This window comes from Schistocerca cancellata, chromosome 2 (genome assembly GCF_023864275.1).
Source record: "Schistocerca cancellata isolate TAMUIC-IGC-003103 chromosome 2, iqSchCanc2.1, whole genome shotgun sequence".
Classification (NCBI taxonomy): Eukaryota; Metazoa; Arthropoda; class Insecta; order Orthoptera; family Acrididae; genus Schistocerca; species Schistocerca cancellata.
The window spans coordinates 869,501,800-869,525,111 of NC_064627.1; the positions used below are offsets into that span (position 1 = coordinate 869,501,800).

A 23,312-nucleotide genomic window follows, 5' to 3' on the forward strand; every position below is an offset into this window, starting at 1 on the left:
ATTATCGCCTGCATTATTGTAATTTGAGTGAGCTCTACCAGAAGACAAACGTACAATGGTCAGGGGAAATTATTTCCAACCTAGAATACATTTCCAGATCCATGTAACCGCGAAACTACGTGTTAAGTTACTTGAGTACTTTCAGATCCTCACTTCTGGACCACCCTGTACTCAACTCCTTAACTGGTCTCAGATCAGTCAAGTGAGTGCACGCATATTACATTACCCTATTTATTAACGACAATGGAGACGCCCAGCTCGCTCAGCAGATTCTGGACTATTGTCAGAGATGTAATGGCGCGCGCCTGAACACACTATATGAGATACTTTTGCTTACTGGTCGTTCACCACTTGTACTGCACCACCCTGGTTGCCACGGACTGAGATCAAGGTGCATTTGGGGATGCACCTGTGTGCCTGCCCACAGGATCTGATAACTAACCTGCAATCAAGAAAGAAAGGAAGATTAGAATTTAACGTTCTGTTGACAATGAGGTCTTTAGAGACGTAGCTCAAGACTCATAGACAGGAGAGAAATATTGATTTGAACTATGTTTCAATTTAGTTCAGTTTTACCCTTGAGCTGTTGAAAGTAAACAACACCGAGTGCGTAGGAAATTAGTCGTGTCCTTTACAAAAGAACTCTCTCAGCACTGCCTTAAACAATTTAGGAAAATCACCTAAACCTTAATTTGGATGGCCGGACGGGATTATAAACAGTAGTCCCCCTGAAGTCAAATGCAGTGTGCTAATCATTGCACTAATTCGCTTGCTATCAAAGCACAACTTATACGAAAACCACACCCTTCAAACCAAATGTTGAACATTTTGATCGCCCTCAGAAAGCTTTTTATAATACTTCTGTTTTTACGCGTCTACAATACATTGTAGCAGTTCTACCGATCTCTAACGTGGCCTGCTCCCTGGTACATTTGGAGTTCTTGTGAAGTATTGCCACTCCTTTCGATGTAGGTGGTCACGGTGTCAGAAACACTGCGCGTCACTGCACGGCAATATTTCTTGAAAGGACTTCCAAAACAGACGGATACCGTCGACAATAACCAAACATCATCTTGAATTCTTGAAGGTGGGAACATTTTCACCTCTGTCCTTTCATGCTGCTGTCAACACCTAGCTCAAATACATCACCTACATCACCTAACATTGTCCACCGCTTTTATCTACAGCTTTCTACTTCATCCTCACACGCCACACCCCTAAGATTCAGATTTTTTTCTTAGAGAATCATATTCAGTTTTGAAAAATTTCTTTCACTGGTTTCATCTTCACTTGGCATACTTAACAAAACATTGTCACTTGAACTGTACCCAACCGAGTAATTACTACGCATCATCCAAGTGCTAAGATCGCTGTGCGACCATTGCCAGATCCCAGACACCATTGAACAACATTTCCAGTTTCCATCTGGATTGGACGTGTAACAAACTGGCTTTGATCATAAACACAGCATCTGCAGCGGTCACTATGAGGTTTTTACTGCTGGACCGGAGCTTCTTGCTAGCCATCAAGCGCCATTGGGTTATACATCTGGTAGAACACCGTTTATTACTTTCTTCCGATAACACACTTCACTATTGATGACTTCATCAGTGCCCAATACTGGCGTCTTTTGAACTGTTTGCACACTAGTTACAAGCCTTCTTCCTACTATTACTTCCGTCTGCCATCCCTTCCTCTTTCTCTTTTCTCATAGACAGAAGAGAAATATTGATTTGAACCATGTTTCAGTTTCGTTAAGTTTTATCTTTGAGCTGTTGATAGTAAACAATACCTAGGGCTGATTCCTCAAAGAAGGATTAGCAAAATAAAACTGGCCTAGAAAACATTTAATGCCCCTTAAGACAGGCAACCCCACTTACATAATCTACAACTGGTGCAGATAATGTAGGTTGGGTTGCCTGCAAGGGTGTACCCAGGATCTGAACTGGGACTCCTATGACTTTTAGCAAATGCAACACGAAGCAGACAGAATTGTAATTCAAGCAACAATCAATTTATGTCTGGAACGAAAGTAATTTGCTGTTGTAACACTCTCAAGATATTTCGAGTCACATTTCATTATACATTATTCGTTGAACATGTCAGTAGAGTTGTTCCAGCATAAATAGCATGAATTTGTTTATGCACCATATCGCAGTTTGTATAGAGAACATCGAATACTAATAACCACTATTATTGCTTCACAGATTGCAGTATAATAAAATAATATCCACAGAAAAAATAAAATTTAGTTAAACATACAGCCTCTTAAAAACGCGAGCAAAGAAGTAGGTAATGTAACTAAACTCACCTTTTTTAAAAAATTTCCTGATGTCCATTTGATGGTTACAATAATTCCATGGAACAATAAAAAAATTGGTAGCTTAGTTTAAATTTACACTGCTCCCCCAATGAAATCTGAGCAGAGCGATGCAGAACAGTGCTGCACGATAGCTCCGAGTTTTGTTTCGTGCGATCGTTGGATGCGATTCCTCGCGATGGACATCGAAAGTCCCATATGTACGTCAACATCCTGTGTTGTGGGATCAGAAAAACAAACACTACCACGACAGAGGTTTGGGATGCCAAGCTTGGAATGAACTGTATAAGTACAAAAAATTAAAATAAATAACTACCAAAAATACTACAGACAAGAAACGCATACACTTTGGTATATTATCATATTTGAGTTACGTACAAATTTTATCATTTTAATAAAGAAATGATAGCCCCAGTAGTTACAGTATTCAATAAACGATTCATGAGGTAAATTTGCAATAATGACATTTGACAGGTTTTGAACACCTCTCCTCCGCTCCTCATCCTTCTTGAAGCTCCGCTGTTTGCTTCTGAAAGCATGCTTCAAAGCGCTGTTTTAGATTATGTCCTGGTAAAAACTCAACTGAAGGGAGATTTTGGGTCTACCTTTATCGATTAATATGTTATGAAAGAAGGAGATGCACTGAATAACAATGTCTTCGTGTTCTAAAGGAGTTTTTTTCCTTTGGGAGAATATGCAACTTGCTCGTCAAAAATACGAACGTGCGTTCCACTAGCACTCTAGCCGCCGATAATTTCTTGGTAAATAATCTTTCTTCGTCACTTAGTAACAATCCAGAAAATGGACTCATTAAATTATGCAAGTCAGCAAGGGCTTCAGGCAGCCCTAATGCGGCTTTTACTGAAGTGCCCTGTAGTTTTTTCGGTGATGGCCAGTTTTGTGGAACCTTCTAAAAATTATTTTATAAATCACTTGCACTAAATGTCTCGCTATCTACTGCTTGTCATAACCTGCACGTCAACTGCTATTAATCTACAGTTAGCGTCAGCTGTAACTAAAAAATTAATAGTTTAGGAGCAGAAAAGCATTTTACATTTAAATATGATAGGAGAAATGATGTTGTTCGTTAGAAACTTCACATAGTCATGATCCCTTACTGCCTACAAGTGAATACGCTGTTCCTTGGCGACGTAACATGCCTGCGAATAGCGGAGCGGATTGCTTATCGCTAAATTTATTATTTCTATAAACGTCCCTGCCGACAGTAACGTGCCGAAGACGAAAAAATTACTCCCGGATCTGCGCGAATGAGTTCGAATATCTTCTAGTGAGGGGGGGGGGGGCGGCAGCTGCCCCCCCCCCCCCCCCTGCCCCTCGCGGGCTACTCCCATGGTTGCCTGTCTTAAGGAGCATGAAATGTTTACTCGGCTATTTTGCTCATACAGTATTAGTAATAATAAGAAGTATTTTGTTATGTCACATCGTGAGATTTTAATTTATGGAGAAAGTCATACTTTTCACCAAGTTTTTCCACAGCAAAAAAACTTCACTCTCCAAGAGGGTTTTACTTTATCACAGGATTTTCAGTTTATAATTGAAGATTTTACTTTCCGAAGACATTCTAGTCAGTCAAGTCACTTTGTTTCTGGAAAAAAACATTATTTTTTAAGAAGACTTGATTTCCTACAAGAATTCTAGTTTCAGAGATCAATTTTTTTCAAGGTATATGATTTTAGAAGAAGCTATACGCTTGCCAGGACTCAGCACCTTTGGGAAAACTAGAACAAGAGGTCTACAGGGCAACACCGACTACTCTTGAAGGCATGAAATGCTATAAACAAGGACCTGTTCTGCGACAAGTCAAGATGATATTCAGCGTGAAGTATTATTGTCGAGAATCCCATTATAGCATGCTCATCCCAGAGTTCAGACTCAACATTTCATCACTTCATATGCCAATCATAATAATAAACACACAAACTGTACCTAAGTTACGTATCTCCATATATGAAGGGCTTATTTCAATAGTGGTACAAGTCCATTACCTCCACTTTTCTGCCTATAATGCTTCTGAAATTAAAGATCCAAACAAACAGATAGAAAGGTTCATCTCTAGCAAGAAGCCATATGCTTGAATATTTCTGGTATCTCAACTTCAGATTTTTCAGCGCTCATTTAACTTTAGGACTCTGTATCTCAAAATGAACAAAAATGGACTTGTACCACTATTGAAATATGCCCTTCATATTAGGTTCAGTAGAGAAATTGCTTGTGGGACTAATTCTCTTGAGTTGGGACAGTGGTTTGCGGCGCTGTTGCTTTGTTACTACACTGGTGCGCAAAACTTAGGGACGAAAATAACTTTCGCTTGATGTGTCACTGCCAAATAACAAAGCTCCTTCAAACTTGGGCAATACACAGAGAGAAATGCTGCAGTATAGTGCAGAAGGTAACTGAAAGAAATACGCAACGAGACGAACAGAAGTGACGCTTTTATTAAAATACAATGATTACACTGAAGTCATCGCAATTCATGATGGTCCCCTACACATTAAAAAAGGCGAGACATGGTTTTTAATAGGGTGTGATATTACCATGGACGGCAGTGCATGCTTTGCAACGATCGCCCATGCTGGCCACGGTGTTGGTAAGGAGTTATTGTGGTAGGGCACTCCATTCCTCCACCAGTGCGCTTGACAACTGTGGGATGGTCGTTGGTGCCTGTGGACATGTTGCAACATGTCTCCCAACGCGTCCCAAACGTGCTAGATGAGATTTAAGTCGGGGGTGGGGGGTGGGGGTAGGGGGAGTGGAAGGGGGGAGAGGGCAGGTCAGTCCAGTCCATTCGCCGAATGTCTTCTCGTTTCAAGGGCCTCTCCACAAGCGCTAATCAGTGCGGTCCTGCACTGTCATCCATAAAAATGAAGACAGAACCGAACGTACCCCTGAAAAGATGCACATGGGGACAGAGGACAACATTATAATAACATTTACCAGTGAGTATACCCTGTTCAACGATTTGGAGGTCAGTACGCCAAGACAAAATTATGCCTCCCCACACCGGAACACTTGGACCACCAAAATGATCACTTTCGACAATGTTCCTGGATACATCAAGTGTTCCCAACTCTTGTCATATGATGGTATGTCCAGCACTGTCCATCCAGGGGCTGGGTGTTTGTGTTGCCCTCATAATTTCACCATCATTTGTCAAAGTGGCTAGATTGTAACACTCTAAAAAAAGTAATAGATTGTATTGTATATCCTTTAACATACTGCATGAATAAGTGTGTATCAGAGGGATATTTTCCTGATGAGATAAGTGTCTAGGGTAGTCCCAATATACAAAAAAAAGGGGATATTGACTCACCTTCAAACTACAGACCAATTTCCGTAGTCCCAGCTCTTTCTAAAGTATTTGAATGTGTAACATACCGACAGTTATCTGTGTACTTTGAAAATGAAGGAATAAATAGCGAATCACAATATGGTTTTAGGAAAAACTTGTCAACTGTTGATGCTATAGACTCAGTAGACAAACACGTAAATGAAGTGTTTGAGGCTAAAGGATTTGCTCAAGTTACTTTTTGTAATTTAAGTGAGGCTTTTGACTGCATAGAGCATAAAATACTCCTAGAAAAAATAAAGTACTATGGCACTTGAGGTAACAGCCTTAAACTATTAAAATCATACCTACAGGATCGCAAGCAAGCTGTTTATGTAGGTAAAGAAAAGTCCAGTATTGAATTAGTTAAAACAGATGTACCACAGGGATCTGTACTGGGGCCTTTTATGTTCCTAGTAATGATTAATAATCTGCCATCATTCATCGAGTCCATGACAGTACTATATGCAGATGATACAACTTTCTTTCATTGTAATAATGATTTCAGTAGCCTCAAAGCTTGTGTTGCAGAGACAATAGCTCAATCATCCTATTGACTTAAAGCATATGGCTTCCTACTGAATGATAACAAAATGCAGCAGATGGTTTTTAGTGTAAAAGACAAGCCTCCATCAGGTGATCCTAGTTTTATTAAGGTATTAGGGGTATATACAGATGAAAAATTATCCTGGGTTCAACATGTACAATATATTAGTGGTAAATTGTCTAGAGCGCTGTATCTGCTACGGCGACTCATAGACTGTGTACTCCAAAATCATGTTAGAACGTCGTATTTAGCATTTTTCCAAAGCATCCTAACATATGGAATTATTTTATGGGGGAACTCGAGTTCAGTGTGTGACATACTACTACTACAAAAGAAAACCATTAGGATAATTACTGGTTCTCCACATAAAGCACACTGCAAACCATTGTTTTGTGACTGTAATAAACGTATATATTTGCTATGTTTTACTCCACACGAAAAAGAAGTTACCAGAAGCAAAACGTAGAGAAAATATACATTTCTACAACATGAGAAGCAGCAGATGCACTTATACTCCTTACCACAGACTGTCAAAGTCACTTAACAGCTGTGAACTGATGGGGCACAAATTATTTAATAAGCTTCCACAACATGTACAAGAACTACCTGAACAAGCATTCAAACAAACACTGTACGAATGTCTAGTTGCTCACCCATTCTATGACATAAATGATTGTTTCAAATGCAATATAATTTTGTAGTATTAATGACATGCCTCTTGTTTTCTTTGAATTAACAGTTATATTGTATTACATGCCCGACGTTGTCTGTTGCTGTAATGGCCGAATGATAATAAAATTACTATTATTATTGTTATTATTATTATTATTACGTGTAAAGACTGGAACTTTCTAAGGGCGCTGATGACCGCGCAGTTGAGCGCCCCGCAAACTGAACATCGTCATCATCATTCACCACTGTCCAACATCGGCAGTATCGATGTGGAAAGAAGTGGAATCCTGAAGTACTGAGAAACGATGAGGTGCATTTGAAATTCTGTAAGACTGTAGGTACTGTGATAATAAATATCACAGTAGGCAGTTCAGTTGAAGAGAAACGGATATATCTGACGAGGACCGTCACAGAAGTAAAAAGGAGGAACAACGAAGAAAACTTGGGTAACAGAGGAAATACTCCAACTGATCGATGAAGAAGAAGTACAAAATTTGGGGAAAGACAGGAATGCAGCAGTATAAATCACTTAGGAATGAAATAAAAAAGATTTGCAGGAAAACAAAAGGGAAATGGCTGCTGGAAAAAATGTGAATAAATCGAAAAAAAAGGTTGTCAGAAGGACTGAGTTAGCACGTCATCATCATCATCGTCGTCATCATAAGCTGTTGTGCTCATTGCTGAGTATCGTGACCTCATGAACCAAGCGTCTCCATCCCAGACGGTTGCCAGCTTCTCTTAGTGCCTGCTGAAGAGGTAGGCCAGAGATTTTCTTGATTTGATCTATCCATCTGCTAGCTGCCCTTCCTCTTGGTCTCGTGCCCTCGATCTTTCCTTGCAAGATTATTTTCTTTAGATTTTCTCCATGTCTCCTCATAGTATGGCCAAAGAACTGGAGAACTTTTTCGGTGACTCGAAAAGAAAGGCGTCTGGAGGTAGCGAGTTGTTCAATAATGGACACATCTGTCTTCTTTCGGCCCATTTTATGCGTAGCATCCTACTCCAGCACCAAAGCTCAAAAGCATCAATGCGCTGTTTATCTCTTGCCTTGAGTGTCTATGTTCCGCAACCATAAAAGAAGACAGAAAGCACGAGTGTTTCAACTAGCCGGATTTTTGTGCTATTTGTTATTGCTCTGCTCTGCCAGATCTTGATGAGCTTCTTCATAGCCACTCGCCCCAGTGTGATCCGCCTTCTTATCTCATCTTCACAACTTCCCGTGCTGCAGATGGTTGACCCAAGATAGATGAAGGAATGCACTACTTCCAGCTCCTTTAATCGACCTGTGAGCTGGATCTGTTCTTCTCGATCAGTTATCATAAGTTTGGACTTGCTGAGGTTGATGTCTAATTTAATGCCAGAGTAATATCCTTTATTCTCGTTAGTAGCTCAGCAAGTTCATCTTCGCTGTTGGCTAAAAGCACAGTATCATCAGCAAAACGGAGGTTGTTGATAGTTCTCCCACCAATTGAGATGACTTTGGTCCAACTATCAAGAGCTTTCCTAAGTACATGCTCTGCATAGATGTTGTACAGTTGTGGGGATAGGACACAACCCTGTCTCACACCTTTTGATAATCTGAAGGAATCAGACGTGCCAGCACTCGTCTTTACAACTGCGAAATGATTATTGTATAGACTTTTGATCAATGCTATCAAGTGGGGTGAGACACCGAACTCTTGCAAGCATCTGCCACAACTTTTCCCAGACAACACAGTCCAAGGCTTTCCTAGAGTCAAGGAAGAAAATGAAAACAGGAACACAGAACTCTCGCGATTTTTCTATTATTTGTCTTATGTTGAGGATCTGTTCACGAGTTCCTTTCCCTTCAACAAAACCTGCTTGTTCTGTGGATATGTGAGGCTGAATGTACGGCTTCAAACGTTGGTTCAGGATGTAGAGCAAAATTTTACTTGCGTGAGATATAAGGGTAATAGTTCGGTAGTTGGAGCAGTTCCTGATAGACCCTTTCTTGTGTAAGGGGTTGAAGAGAGACTTTGACCAGTTCTCTGGCCACTCCCCAGTTTCCTATATTCTTTTACACAATGAATGCAGTACATCAATATCTTCCTGTCCCATTTCCTTTATAATTTCTCCAGATATACCGTCTACACCAGGGGCTTTATAATTCTACACATGTCGAATCGCATTCTCTATTTCACTGTAGGTTCCAAAGTAAGTTGCTCAACTGCTTGATGGTGCGTACTGTTGTTAATTCCAAAGGACAGCTTTTCACATTACTGTTTCCACCTCGCAACAACGTCTTCCTTGTCTCCGATAGGGTTACCCTTCTCGTCATCAACCACCCACGCACGAGGATTAAATTCACTGGTGATGCTGCTGATTTTTTTGAAGAGATTACGTACCTGATTGCGACTATGATGCTGTTCTATTTCATTACAGATACGATTAATGAAATGTGTTTTGTCCTTTCTGCAATTCCGTTGTACTACTCTGCACAGTTTCTTGTATCTGTCTTGATCCTTGGTAGTGTGGATCAAGACAGATACAAGAACCTACACATAGAAAAGTAGAAACACCCTTTGGTGAAATTAAACTCAAGGATGGTAATATTAAGACTACAAGTGGAATTCCACTGTGAAACACAGAGGAGAGAATGGATGGATATGAAAAGTACATCGAAGGTCTCTACAAGGGGGTGGTCTTTTCTATGACGTGATAGAAGAAGAATAGGGGTCGACGTGGAAGATATAAGAGATTCAGTATTACAATTGGAGTTTAACGAAGCAAGACTTACGGCCAAATAAGATAGAAGCACTCTGTCTTCAGGCCACGAGTGGCCTACCAGGACCATCCGACCGCCGTGTCATCCTCAATGGAGGATGCGGATAGGAGGGGCGTGGGGTCAGCACACCGCTCTCCCGGTCGTTATGATGGTATTCTTGACCGAAGCCGCTACTATTCGGTCGAGTAGCTCCTCAATTGGCATCACGAGGCTGAGGGCACCCCGAAAAATGGAAACAGCGCATGGCAACCTGGATAGTCACCCATCCAAGTGCCGACCACGTCCGGCAGCGCTTAACTTCGGTGATCTCACGGGAACCGGTGTATCCACTGCGGCAAGGCCGTTGCCAAATAAGATAGAAGGGACGGATAAAATTCCCTCTGCATTCCTAAAATCATTGTGGGGAGTGGCAACTCAACGTCTTTTCAAATTGATGTGTAGAATCTGTGAGACTGGAGACACACCAGTAGATTTTCGGAAAATATCATCCACACAATCCCGAAGACATCAAGGGCTGGTAAACGTGAAAGATCCAGTACAATCAGCCTGCCAGCTGATGCATCCAAATTACTGGCAAAAATAATATACAAACGAATGGAAAAAGCAACTGAGCATCTCTTAGGCGACGGTCAGTTTGGCTTTAAGAAAGGTAAAGGCGCCAGAAAGGCAGTTCTGACCTTGCACTTCATAATGGAAGGAAGACTTAAGAAAAATCAAGGCACGTTCAAAGAATATGACGAATTAAAAAAAGACTGACAACGTAAAATGGTGCAAGATATTCGAAATTCTGGGAAAACTAGTAGTGTGTTACAAGGAACGGCAGATAATGTATAAAATATGTACAAAACCGAGAGGGAACATTAAGAATGGGAGGCCAAGAACGACGTGCTCGGGTTAAAAACAGTGTAAAACAGGGATGCCGTCTTCAGCCACTACTGTTCAATGTAAACATGGAAGAAGCAATGACGGAAATAGAAGAAAAGTTCAAGAGTGGGATTAAAATTCAAGGTGAAAGAATCTCAGTGATGAGATTTGCTAATGACATTGCTGTGTTCAGCGAAACTGAAGAAGAATTAAGGGACCTGTTGAATGAAATGTACAGCCTAATGAGGACACTCTATGGATTGAGAGTAAACCAAAGAAAGACGAAAATTATGAGGAGCAGCAGAAATGAGATAGCGATAAAGTTGACATCAAAACTGGCGACTACGAAGTAGACGAAGTTAAACAAATTTGCTACTCTGGAAGCAAACTAACACATGATGGACGAAACATGGAAGGCTTACAATGCAGACTAGCACAGCGAAGAGGGCATTCCTGGCCAAACGATGTCTACTGGCATCAAACACCGACCTTGATTTGAGGAAGCAATTTCTGAGAATGTGTGTTTGGAATACAGCATTGTATGGAATTGAATCGTGGACTGTGGAGAAACTGGAAGAAGAAGAAGAGAATCCAATCGTTATCGATGTGGTACAATATAAGGATGATAAAAATTAGGTGGACTGATAAGATAAGAAATGAAGATGTTTTCTGCAGAATCGAGGACGAGAGGTGCATGTAAAAACACTGACACGAAGAAGAGACAGAATGATGAGACACGTGTTAAGACGTCAGGGAATGACTTCCATGGTACTGGAGGGAGATGTTCAGCTTAAAAACTGTGGGGTTTGACAGACATTAGAATACGAGATGTGGCTATAAAATAACGGGACTATTACTGCAAAATATTTTACTTCAAAAACATGTATGTATAGTCACAGTCACCTTCAATATACTCCCCTCCTTTATCCATGCGAAGTTTGCATAGATGGAAACAGTACTGGAAGTCTTCCTTTGTGAGTTCCTTGATAAGTGCTGTTTTTTCTTTCACTGCTTCAATGGACTGAAATTTTGTTCATATTAATGTCGATTTGGCCTTGGGGAACGGATAAGTCACGTGGTGCTAGGTCAGGCGAATAAGGTGGGTGGTCCAACTCTGGGATGCTGAACTTCACTGAAAACCTCATAACGGTATGAGCCGTTGCTTTGTCTTGTTGCAGAACCCATGACTCGTTCTTCCACAATTCGGGTCGTTTTTTTCTTATTTTCTCACGGAGTTGAGAAAGAACATCAAGGCAGTGATGTTGATTACAACTACATCATACTCCGCAAGTCACCTAATGGTGTGTGGCGGAGGATATTTTCGGTACCACTATCTGATCCCTCCATTCCTGTTCCACCCGCGAATAGTGCGTGGAAAGAACGATTGTCAGTAAGCCTCTGTATTGGCTCTAATTTCTCGAATTTTCTCCGAGTGGTCAATACGCGAGATGTATGTGTGTGTGGGGGGGGGGGGGCGGGGGGGGGGAGTAATATATTGTCTGACTCCTCCTGAAAAGTGTCGTCCCGAAATTTCAGTAGTAAATCTCTCCGTATCCACAGCGTCTTAATAGTCAGAGCCTCAGGAATCCAGTGGAGATACATAATTCCATGAGTATCGAAATAAAAAACCATCATCTCTTTGAACCTTGTAAGATGTGAGGTCCGCCAGTTATGCAAAACACCGTTTTTTCAAGTACCCAAACATGTTTCAGCACCACTGTGCCATCATCAGTGGGTTTCTGTTTTATTTAATCTGTAATGTGAAATGGTTTTATTAAATGATTACAAAATTATGTGGATATTTAGTTCAAACAATAGTTTGTTTCTTTTTGTTAGTCCTTTTACTCTTGGTGTGCATGTTTTTTCAGGACCACTTGTGTATTATTTATTACAGGTAGCTTGTCATCTGCAACCAAACGATGTTGATGAGAAATTTTGTTGGGAGTTAACCTATCATTTCAACATAATTTAATTTGTAACGATATTTCGCACCTATATTCGTTTTTACTTATGTTTTCGTGTGGCAAGCCCTTTTATTCTCAGCATCATGGGGAGGTGTCGTGATCCACTAGTAAATATAACAGGTATTTTCACAAATAAGTTTGTAAAAGCGTTTTGCACTTCACCAAAACACAGTGTAATTGTGGTTGTTGTGTGTCCGAGCCCAGTCAGTGTTCATTTGTTCACCAGAGAGTTCGGCGCCAAATTTGAATTTTGTTTATATTTTATGTTTGTGTGTGTGTGTGTGTGTGTATTTTCTGTACGCTTCTTAGCCTTTTTTGTGTAAAATGGCGAGTCTTTGCAGGGTGTAATGTGTCCAGTTTTCGTGTATGTTTGTGTGTGTGTGTGTGTGTATGTGTGGGCATACTTTATCAGTTTGTGTTGTCTTTTTCGTAAAGTTCCTTTAATGTTGAGAGACACCCACATGCCTTGCCCGTACTGTGGCATCAAGCAGTCAGGCCTGCAAGATGAGTGGTCTGCCAAGCGAGTGGATTTATTCATGTTTATCGAGTAACATCAATGACTGATTATGAGCACTAGTACTCACAATTAAGCTACAAATTATTCTCCTGTTTGAATATTACGCAACGGAAACGGATAACGCACATCTGACTATTAGTAATTTACACAACTCTGATTGTTCACTACGGACTGGCAATACCACATTTTCTTTCTTACCCAACGGCTTTGATCAATATGTGGCCTAAATTCTGGATATCATGACTACACACTATTCGAAGAACAAGGCCACCAATCTTTTTCTTTTCACTATCTTTTTTATTCCGATAAATTTTATTATGATTCAAAGATAACCTAAACACACTACTACATTTTATATAACAATTACACCTGAGAAACTCCGCCCAGTGGGCATGGCTTTACATTGGTGATTCTCTATCTTATGGTCTCGTAATTACCTAACGCTACAGTGCACTTTCTGGATAGGATGGTGGATCTTTTTCTATATCTCACACTTCGACTCTCACACCCATCATCACGAAAATTTCCTCCAGACCGAGCGGCACAAAAAGGAACATGCATAACCCACTGCCTCTGAACCTATCTTGCTACTCTCCCATGCAAACCACACATACTTAAATTACATGAAATACATCATACTGGCAACATATAAGACATCACAAAGAATAGTCACAACGTTAGAATCACTCCACTTTCAGCTTTCCAACTTCAATTAGTATTCATCCCAGTTTCACACGACACTGCCCCACTTCGTAACTTTTCTTTCCTACTACGAACTCTGGAGGATATATGCACGTCTTCCCGTGCAATGCAAGCCAAGTGACGTTGCTGGATAGACGGCTGACTCACCTTGCTTCTCTCTCAGAGTATTAGAGTTTGAATCAAGCGTCACACGGAAACATAAAACACAAAGCTAATATTAATATCATATTCATCTTTCCTACCACGAACTCTGGAGGATATATGCACGTCTCCTGTGCAGTGCAAGCCAAGTGGCGTTGCTGGATAGATGCCTGACTCACCTTGCTTCTCTCTCAGAGTATTAGAGTTTGAATCTAGCGTCACACGGAAACGTAACACGCAAAGTAATATTAAGATCATATTCGTCACACACGCGAGTCCTCAACAGATACCTTGGACGAGTACTTCTCTTTATCCTTTGTCTCATACACAGACTGAGACTCACACAGTACTCACCACGTGGAAGTGCTCGTCTCTAATTTCAAGTCCTGCACACGCCATTTCTTAAATATTTCCAACTTATAGTACACACGCCAGTAATTCAACTTAACTTCAGCACTCGGAAGTGTTTCAACTTAGTACTTGCACTCGCAAGTATTTCAACTTATTGCTACCCGTGGTTTCAATGTGACCAGTGGTCACATCCGAAGATTACTACGATCCCCTTAATATTACCTGCCTGTCATTTAATTCTCCCCCCAAAAGTTCCTGAAATAGAGAAATAATTATTCCAAACTACTCTTAAGTATTTCCCATGCATACCATTTTCTCCACTCTTTTGTCTTTATGGAGCACACCTAAGACAGGTCTTACCAACACAAGATCCAGCGCCAAAGTGCTGAAACATGGCCATTCTTCAGTTCATCTCGCACCACCGCCGAGGTGGGGGAACACCTTGCTACCGTATTGGTCAGCCACATTTCAGGCGGTCAAAGCTCAGGTAAATTTCGTCTCTTTGGTTCCACCAAAGGTGATCAAAGGACCATCGCAAAGATTATCATATATTGCACATTCACTATCTACAGTTAGCAGACGACCATACATTCATTCATTTCTCAGATCTCACCAAATTGGATATAGGGATTTATTTTGTGGGAGTGCACATGTGATCAATTAGTTAAATAAATTGTCCTTCTTTCCTACACTGGTATCCGGCTTCGGTGTATTAAGTGAAATTGAGTTATTACTGCAAAAAATATGTTGTTCGGACAAGAATAACGAAGAATGTTGTACCTACACTCCTGGAAATTGAAATAAGAACACCGTGAATTCATTGTCCCAGGAAGGGGAAACTTTATTGACACATTCCTGGGGTCAGATACATCACATGATCACACTGACAGAACCACAGGCACATAGACACAGGCAACAGAGCATGCACAATGTCGGCACTAGTACAGTGTATATCCACCTTTCGCAGCAATGCAGGCTGCTATTCTCCCATGGAGACGATCGTAGAGATGCTGGATGTAGTCCTGTGGAACGGCTTGCCATGCCATTTCCACCTGGCGCCTCAGTTGGACCAGCGTTCGTGCTGGACGTGCAGACCGCGTGAGACGACGCTTCATCCAGTCCTAAACATGCTCAAGGGGGGACAGATCCGGAGATCTTGCTGGCCAGGGTAGTTGACTTACACCTTCTAGAGCACGTTGGGTGGCACGGGATACATGCGGACGTGCATTGTCCTGTTGGAACAGCAAGTTCCCTTGCCGGTCTAGGAATGGTAGAACGATGGGTTCGATGACGGTTTGGATGTACCGTGCACTATTCAGTGTCCCCTCGACGATCACCAGTGGTGTACGGCCAGTGTAGGAGATCGCTCCCCACACCATGATGCCGGGTGTTGGCCCTGTGTGCCTCGGTCGTATGCAGTCCTGATTGTGGCGCTCACCTGCACGGCGCCAAACACGCATACGACCATCATTGGCACCAAGGCAGAAGCGACTCTCATCGCTGAAGACGACACGTCTCCATTCGTCCCTCCATTCACGCCTGTCGGGACACCACTGGAGGCGGGCTGCACGATGTTGGGGCGTGAGCGGAAGACGGCCTAACGGTGTGCGGGACCGTAGCCCAGCTTCATGGAGACGGTTGCGAATGGTCCTCGCCGATACCCCAGGAGCAACAGTGTCCCTAATTTGCTGGGAAGAGGCGGTGCGGTCCCCTACGGCACTGCGTAGGATCCTACGGTCTTGGCGTGCATCCGTGCGTCGCTGCGGTCCGGTCCCAGGTCGACGGGCACGTGCACCTTCCGCCGACCACTGGCGACAACATCGATGTACTGTGGAGACCTCACGCCCCACGTGTTGAGCAATTCGGCGGTACGTCCACCCGGCCTCCCGCATGCCCACTATACGCCCTCGCTCAAAGTCCGTCAACTGCACATACGGTTCACGTCCACGCTGTCGCGGCATGCTACCAGTGTTAAAGACTGCGATGGAGCTCCGTATGCCACGGCAAACTGGCTGACACTGACGGCGGCGGTGCACAAATGCTGCGCAGCTAGCGCCATTCGACGGCCAACACCGCGGTTCCTGGTGTGTCCGCTGTGCCGTGCGTGTGATCATTGCTTGTACAGCCCTCTCGCAGTGTCCGGAGCAAGTATGGTGGGTCTGACACACCGGTGTCAATGTGTTCTTTTTTCCATTTCAGTGTCTTAAATAGTGTGTCCTTGCAGAGTGTAGTGTATTCATTTATGATCTGTTTTCCTTCTGCTATTGCTTGCTGTATGTGGAAGTTTTCCTCAATGGTCAGTTTGCTGCCGAGGCTGTGGCTAGGTTTTAGTGTTCTTAAGTCTGTATCTATTGTAGTTGGGTGGTGATTGTGGGCTATAAGGTGGTCAGCAAATGTGCTATGGGAGATGTTGCTTTTTAAAGCTCTGAGATGTTCTGAATATCTGCTTTTGAAATTTCTGCATGTTTGTCCTATGTACACTGACTGGCAAGTGTTGCATGTTAGTTCATATATTCCTGATATGTTAAATTTATCTGTGGGCGTTTCTTGTGTTCTTTGTCCTGTATTCTATTTGGAGTCCCTGTTTCCTTAATATGAAGCCTGTTCTGTGAACAATCTTGTTACTGTAGGTGAGTATGTGCCCTTTCGTTTTGTGTGTATGTTGTTGCTCTGTTGTGTTTTGTGTGTGGTCATTGTTTGTGCTTTGTGTTGTTCTGTGTTGGGTGAGGATTTGTACTGTTTACATATTTTTTATTTAACTTGTTTACCATATGAGTATCATAACCATTTTCTACTGCTATTTGTTTTATTGTGTTTAGTTTTTGTGTGTAGTTCTGTTTGTTTATGTTTAATCTATGGATCAAGAATCTGAAGTTTACTTGCTTATGTGGTTGTGAATGGTGGTGCTTGTGGTGCTAAAACATGTTTGGGTACTTGAAAAAACGATGTTTTGCATACCTGGCGGACCTCACATCCTACAGTTTTAACTGCTAACACGATAAACACAAGGAGCTGCAAATCCAAATGATGAATATCTTTGAACCTTGATTTGCTCTTTCGAGATTTTTTGCTCTCGGCAAAGTTGAGCCCTTCCAGTGCATGGATTGGCGCTTAGTTTTTGGATCATAAGTGAGAACCAAGATTCATCACATGTTATCACTCTTTCCAAGCATCATTTTCAGCGGTATTCAAAGTGACAGTCCAGACATTATTCACGTGCTTGATTTTGTTCGATCAGGAGAATTCTCAGCACCCGTTTCGCACACACGTTCCCCAAGTTAAACTGGTTAAGTAAAATTTGCCTTGCGCATTCTTTGTCAATAATTACAGTTTCAGCAGTCGATCGAATACTCAACCGACGGTCAGATCGAGTCAGATTGCTTACTTTTTCTCTATTTTCATCCGTTTTTCATGACGAACGGCGTCCTGGGCGTGAGTCAACGTGTTCTCGGCCTTCTTGGAAACGCCTGAACCACTCAAAAACTCGTGTACGTGATAAACAGTATGCACCATACACTTCTTTTAGTAAAAGATAGGTTTCATTAGCAATTTTTCCAAGTTTCATGTGAAACTTCATGACAATTCGTTGCTCTATTATTAAACTTATCATTTTTCCGGCAAAAAATCAGCTCTTACTACAAATGAAGACCACGGCTACATCGATTTGTCTTCTTCACAGAAATTGGTCATTCATCTTTGGCGCAGGCGTACTTATCCTGTGATAGCATCAGTCCTATTATTTTATACCCACACCTGGTACATTTAACAAATAATGAGGACTTACGGTGCAAGTGCTACTCTGAGACGAAAAGGTTAGCGTAAGAAAGAAATTCGTCGAGTGCCGCATCGGACTATTCGCGGATGTCTTAACTGTGTCTTGACTGAGCAAGGTAGCGCAGTAGTTAGCATCCTTCTTGTGTCTTGAAGAACCAATTGAGGATGTGAACCCATGTCCAGTAACGTCAGTGAACGACGCCAAAGTACGTCGAAATTGTAGGAAAAATCGTCTTTAGCTAGGCCACATCTTTGGTGACAAGCGTGAGTTTGTACGCTCTGCAGTATTGTTGAGCCATGCATGGACGCGTTAGACGACATTTAATGTCTTCTTCTTCTTCTTCTTCTGCTGCTGCTGCTGACTGCGGTTGCCCCTGTTTGTCTGCCTCATTCCACAGATGTACTGGACCAATTGATGACCTGTCTCCCTTGTGGTCTTCTGGTAGTTGTTTCCCTTGCGGTTGTCCATGTTTAAAAATTTTAGGTAGTCATGAAGGGCCCATCCTTTTCACATGATCCTTCCAATTTCTTTTTCTTATCTTCATCCATTTATTTATATTTTGTGTTGCACGCTGTTCCCCTATCGACACATTGAACCTTTGGTTCCACATGACTACTCCTTGGATCTGTCCAAGTACCTTCATTTCCACCGTCGTTAACTTTTGTTTTATCTTTTTCATTTCTACTCTAGTTTCTGCAGCATGTGTCAAAACGGGACGCACCGTTGTTTCATATATTTTTCTTTTCCCCTCAGATGGAAGAAATTTGTTTCTCCGTACTGTATTTTGAAAGCATCCGGCTACACTTATTTTCTTTGTCACTCGATTTTTCATTTCCATGGTTAAGTCTAGATATGAGGGTGAGTCAAATGAAAACTTTAAATTTGTAATAACAAATCGAAATTTCCCGCCGTTATCCTGTAAGTTAGTAAGCGTGCAGAATGGCCTGTAGGCGGCAGCATAGTGCAGACGCACACATACCGTCGCAGTATCAATATAAAGATGGCCACCCCACTTGCGACTTGCACCAGGGAAGAACAGCGTTCTGTTATTCGGTTTTTGCGTAGTGAAGGTGTGCAACCTATTGAAATTCGTCGATGAATGAAGGTTCAGTACAGTAATGCATGTTTGTCACAGCTGCAATTCTACCAATGGAGTACGAAGTTCGCAATTGGTGTGACTTCAGTGGAAGATGCCCCTCGTCCAGGTCAGGCACAACGAGTTGTGACTCCACAGAACATTGCAGCAGTTGAAGCCATAGTGAAGGAAAACCGCTGAGTGACACTGAATGACATTGTAGCATGTTTTCAGATTAGTCATGGGTCAGCACATCACATTGTGCATGATGTGCTCCAGTTTCACAAAGTGTCTGCAAGATGGGTGCCACGGCAGCTGACTCTTGAAATGAGAGAACGACGTGTTGATGCTTGTTAAGACCTTCTTCGGTGCTTTGAACGAGAAGGAGATGGCTTCCTTACAGGAATCGTTACTGGGGACGAAACCTGGGTTCACTTCCACCAACCGGAAACGAAGAGAGCGAGCAAGGAATGGCGCCTTTCCTCATCACCAAAACCAAAGAAGTTTCGAACAGAACCATCAGCAGGGAAAGTTATGCTGACTCTTTTGGGACGAAAAAGGCGTCATTTTGGAGCATTACATGCCTAGTGGGACCACTGTCACCAATGCATCGTACATAGATCGCCTAAAAAAATCATCTGCGGCCTACAATCAAATCAAAGCGACGTGGATTGCTGTCAGCAGGTGTCCTTTTCCAACATGACAATGCAAGCCTCCACACTGCCCGTACAACAGTTGCAACAATCACAGATCTGCATTTTGAGTGCCTTCCTCATCCACCATACTCACCAGACCTTGCCCAAAGTGATTTCCATATGTTTGGACCACTCAAAGACGCAATGGGAGGAAAGAAATTCCGTTCTGATGAAGAGGTACGCCGCGCGGTGCATGAGTGATTGCACGGACTACCAGAAGAATGTTTTTCTAAAGGAATTTATGCACTTTGTAAGCGCTGGAGGACTTGCATTGTGCGTGGGGGAGATTATATTGAAAAGTGATACAGCTTTGTACCACTTCTGCACAATAAATAATATTTTAAAAAATATTTAAGGTTTTCATTTGACTCACCCTTTTTCACTTGTTCAGCTGATATACCATCTACTTCTAATTTACAACGTAAATTTCTTGATATTACCATACTCTTAGTTTTTTAAAATGAGATTGCCCTGCTATACTGCTTACCTGTTTTATAAAACTGGTGAAGTAGCCTTTGTAAATTATCCTCATTATTTGCTATCGGTACAGCATCATCAGCATAATATATAATATTTACCACTTTATTTCCCATTTTATAGCTCAGTTTCTTTCTTAGGTCATCAATGATGTGGTTCATTATTGAGTTGAACAGGAGTGTCTAATTCCTTTACCTAGTATTATTTAAATGCCGTCAAGCCTGTTAGACTGAGCTCCGCCGACGCTCGCCACCATACAAACTCACGACTGGTGGCCAAGCAGTAGGCGTTTTCCTTTACAGCTTCGACGCTCTGTAGTGTCGTTAGATGATGTTTCTGGACATGGGTTTGTTCATCAGGTTGTTCAACTCACAATGTACAGGGTGGGGCAAATAAAAGTGGCCCAGAGAACAGAGTTCCAGGGTACAAAGAAACACAGCAGGGGAAAGGAAATACAGTACTCCCCTCACTATAGTAGACGTTGACAGTGACCATCATTCACCTCTTGACACTTCTGGGCCCTGGCAGCAACTTCCTGAAGGTGGAGCGATGTCTAATGAAAGAAGATGGGAACAATAATGCGGTGTGCACTCACTGCACACCAAACCTAGGTCTTCTGATGATGCAATGGTGTTTCTTGGAAGATATGCAGATTCTCCACTGCCAAGACCCTGTGACTCTGTGAGTTGACATAACCACTCAGGTGAAACGAGGCTTCATCAGACATAAAGGATCCATGTCCAAGCCAGTCATTATTATCTAGAGAACATCTACTCACGAAACTGGAGGCGTTGAGGAGCATATGCTGTTTTTAACGCATGAACAACAGACATTCGGTAGGGATACATGTGCAGGTCCAGGTGTAGTATTCCTCCACATCATCGTCATGATATGCCGGTCTCTTGCGACAGGCATCAAGGTGATTTGGCAGGACTCTGAAGCATTTTCCAGTGAACTGCAGCCACATTCTCTGGTGTGCAGCCACGTTTCTGATTGTTTTTTCTTTTTTTAACTTGGTCAAAACAGATCCTGTTTGACGCCATTTTAGGGCTAAGCGTTGCATGTCTCACTCTTTGCTGGCACTTTGACATCATTAAACTTCTCAGCAGACAACTGACCACACTGTTTCCATGACTCGGTTGTCACCTACATTTCCTCAACGAACACCCGCTGCTCCGCTGTGAGTACCATCGTTCCCTTTGCAATGCTCCACTCACACAGACACAGCCCACACTACGCTTTGAACTGATGTGGATCACGCGGTGGGCATACACGTGGTATGTGCATCAAGGGGTGTGGTTATATGAACACATTCACGTCCAGTCTTATCCACTCTTCCGGGCTATATTTATTTGCCTCACCGTGTACAAGACCTCTAAGTTTCTCGGTCTATTTTTGTTGCTCCTTGTATACAGCTCTGCACTATCATATTTTCGTAAGGTTCTTCATGGCTATACGTCCGGAACAAAACAACTCGTTTCACTGATGATGGAACCAATGCACACGAAGGTTCTGAGTATCGTTCCTTAACATGAATTACTGTAATGTTTACAATTTTCATATCTGTATACACATCAAAAAAAGTTTTGCTTCATCTCGGTTCCGAGAGTAACGGAAGCTGTACAGAAAATTGGAATAGAGATCAACATAAACATCATTTCCGCCCTTTTTATTGCTCATGAAAACCACACATTGCAAGTTGTACCACCATACAGCGAGACCTTCAGAAGTGGTGGTCCACAGAGCTGCACACACCAGTACCTCTAATAGTAGCACGTCCTCTTGCATTGATGCTTGCCTGTATTCGTCATGGCATACTATCCACAAGTTCATCAAGGAACTGTTGGTCCAGACTGTCCCATTCCTCAAAGGCCATTCGGCGTAGATCCCTCATAGTGGCTGGTGGGTCACGTCGACCATAAAACAACCGTTTTCAATCTATCCCAGTCATGTTCGATAGGGTTCTTGTGTGGAGAATATGCTGGCCACTCTAGTCGAGCGATGTCTTTATCCTGAAGGAAGTCATTCACAAGATGTGCACAATGGGGGCGCGAATTGTCATCCACGATGACGACTGCCTCGCCAATATGCTGCCGATATGGTTGCACTATCTGTCGGATGGTGGCATTCACATACCGTGCAGCCGTTACGGCGCCTTCCATGACCACCAGCGGCGTACGCCGGCCCCACATAATGCCACCCCAAAACAACAGGGAACCTCCACCTTGCTGCACTCGCTGGACTGTGTGTCTAAGGCGTTCAGCCTGACCAGGTTGCCTCCAAACACGTCTCTGACTATTGTCTGGTTGAAGGCATATGCGACACTCATCGGTGAAGAGAACGTGATGCCAATCCTGAGCGGTCCATTCGGCATGTTATTGGGCGCATGTGTACCGCGCTGCTTGGTGTCGTGGTTGCAAAGATGGACCATAATAATAATGTGTAACTTACATTTTGAAGTGTCCTCGTATATCGTCGCATATGTCTTTATTTTTGAATGGTCATTCTAATTACTATTTTAGAAGACAGGGTTGTGTATTATGTACCATCAAAAAATTTCTTTGAGGCAGAGATGTCACCGCAAAGATGTAAGAGTTCATATTGTATTCACATCATCGACGAAATGACGACATCAACTACTCAGGTTAGAACTGAACATACATGAAATCCAAGTCACGGTTGTTATTGTAATGTTACTGTCGCAGTCAGCCACAGGTTTCATTATTAAACGAATTCATACACTGCGTTCCATCAGCAAGCAATTGTTATCGGATGAATTCCATGTGTTATATGCGACCAGGAATTTACTGCGTTATTGATGTTGTTTATATCTGCGAGATTTTTTTGCGTTTGAGGGTTTCTCTTCGTTTCAGAACTATATGGTGCTTTCGAAATGACGAGTATTAAAAAAAACAATATACTCTTTAATGCATGAATCGTTTAGATATTTGGGTTCAATTAAGCTGTTTGGGACCATAAGGCCTTTAGTGATATAAGTCTCGAATGAATAAGATTTCTTCCAAACTTCTTAGCAGATTAAAACTGCGTGCTGAACTGGGACTCGAACCCGCAACCTTGACGATTGAGGGCAACGCTCTTACCGACTGAATTATCCAGGCA

General features: G+C 42.3%; 1 pseudogene; it reads right to left on the reverse strand.

The window, feature by feature from the left end:
- Positions 1–9,861: 9,861 nt before the first annotated feature.
- Positions 9,862–9,979, reverse strand: LOC126163607 (5S ribosomal RNA; annotated as a pseudogene).
- Between the last annotated feature and the right edge of the window lie 13,333 nt (positions 9,980–23,312).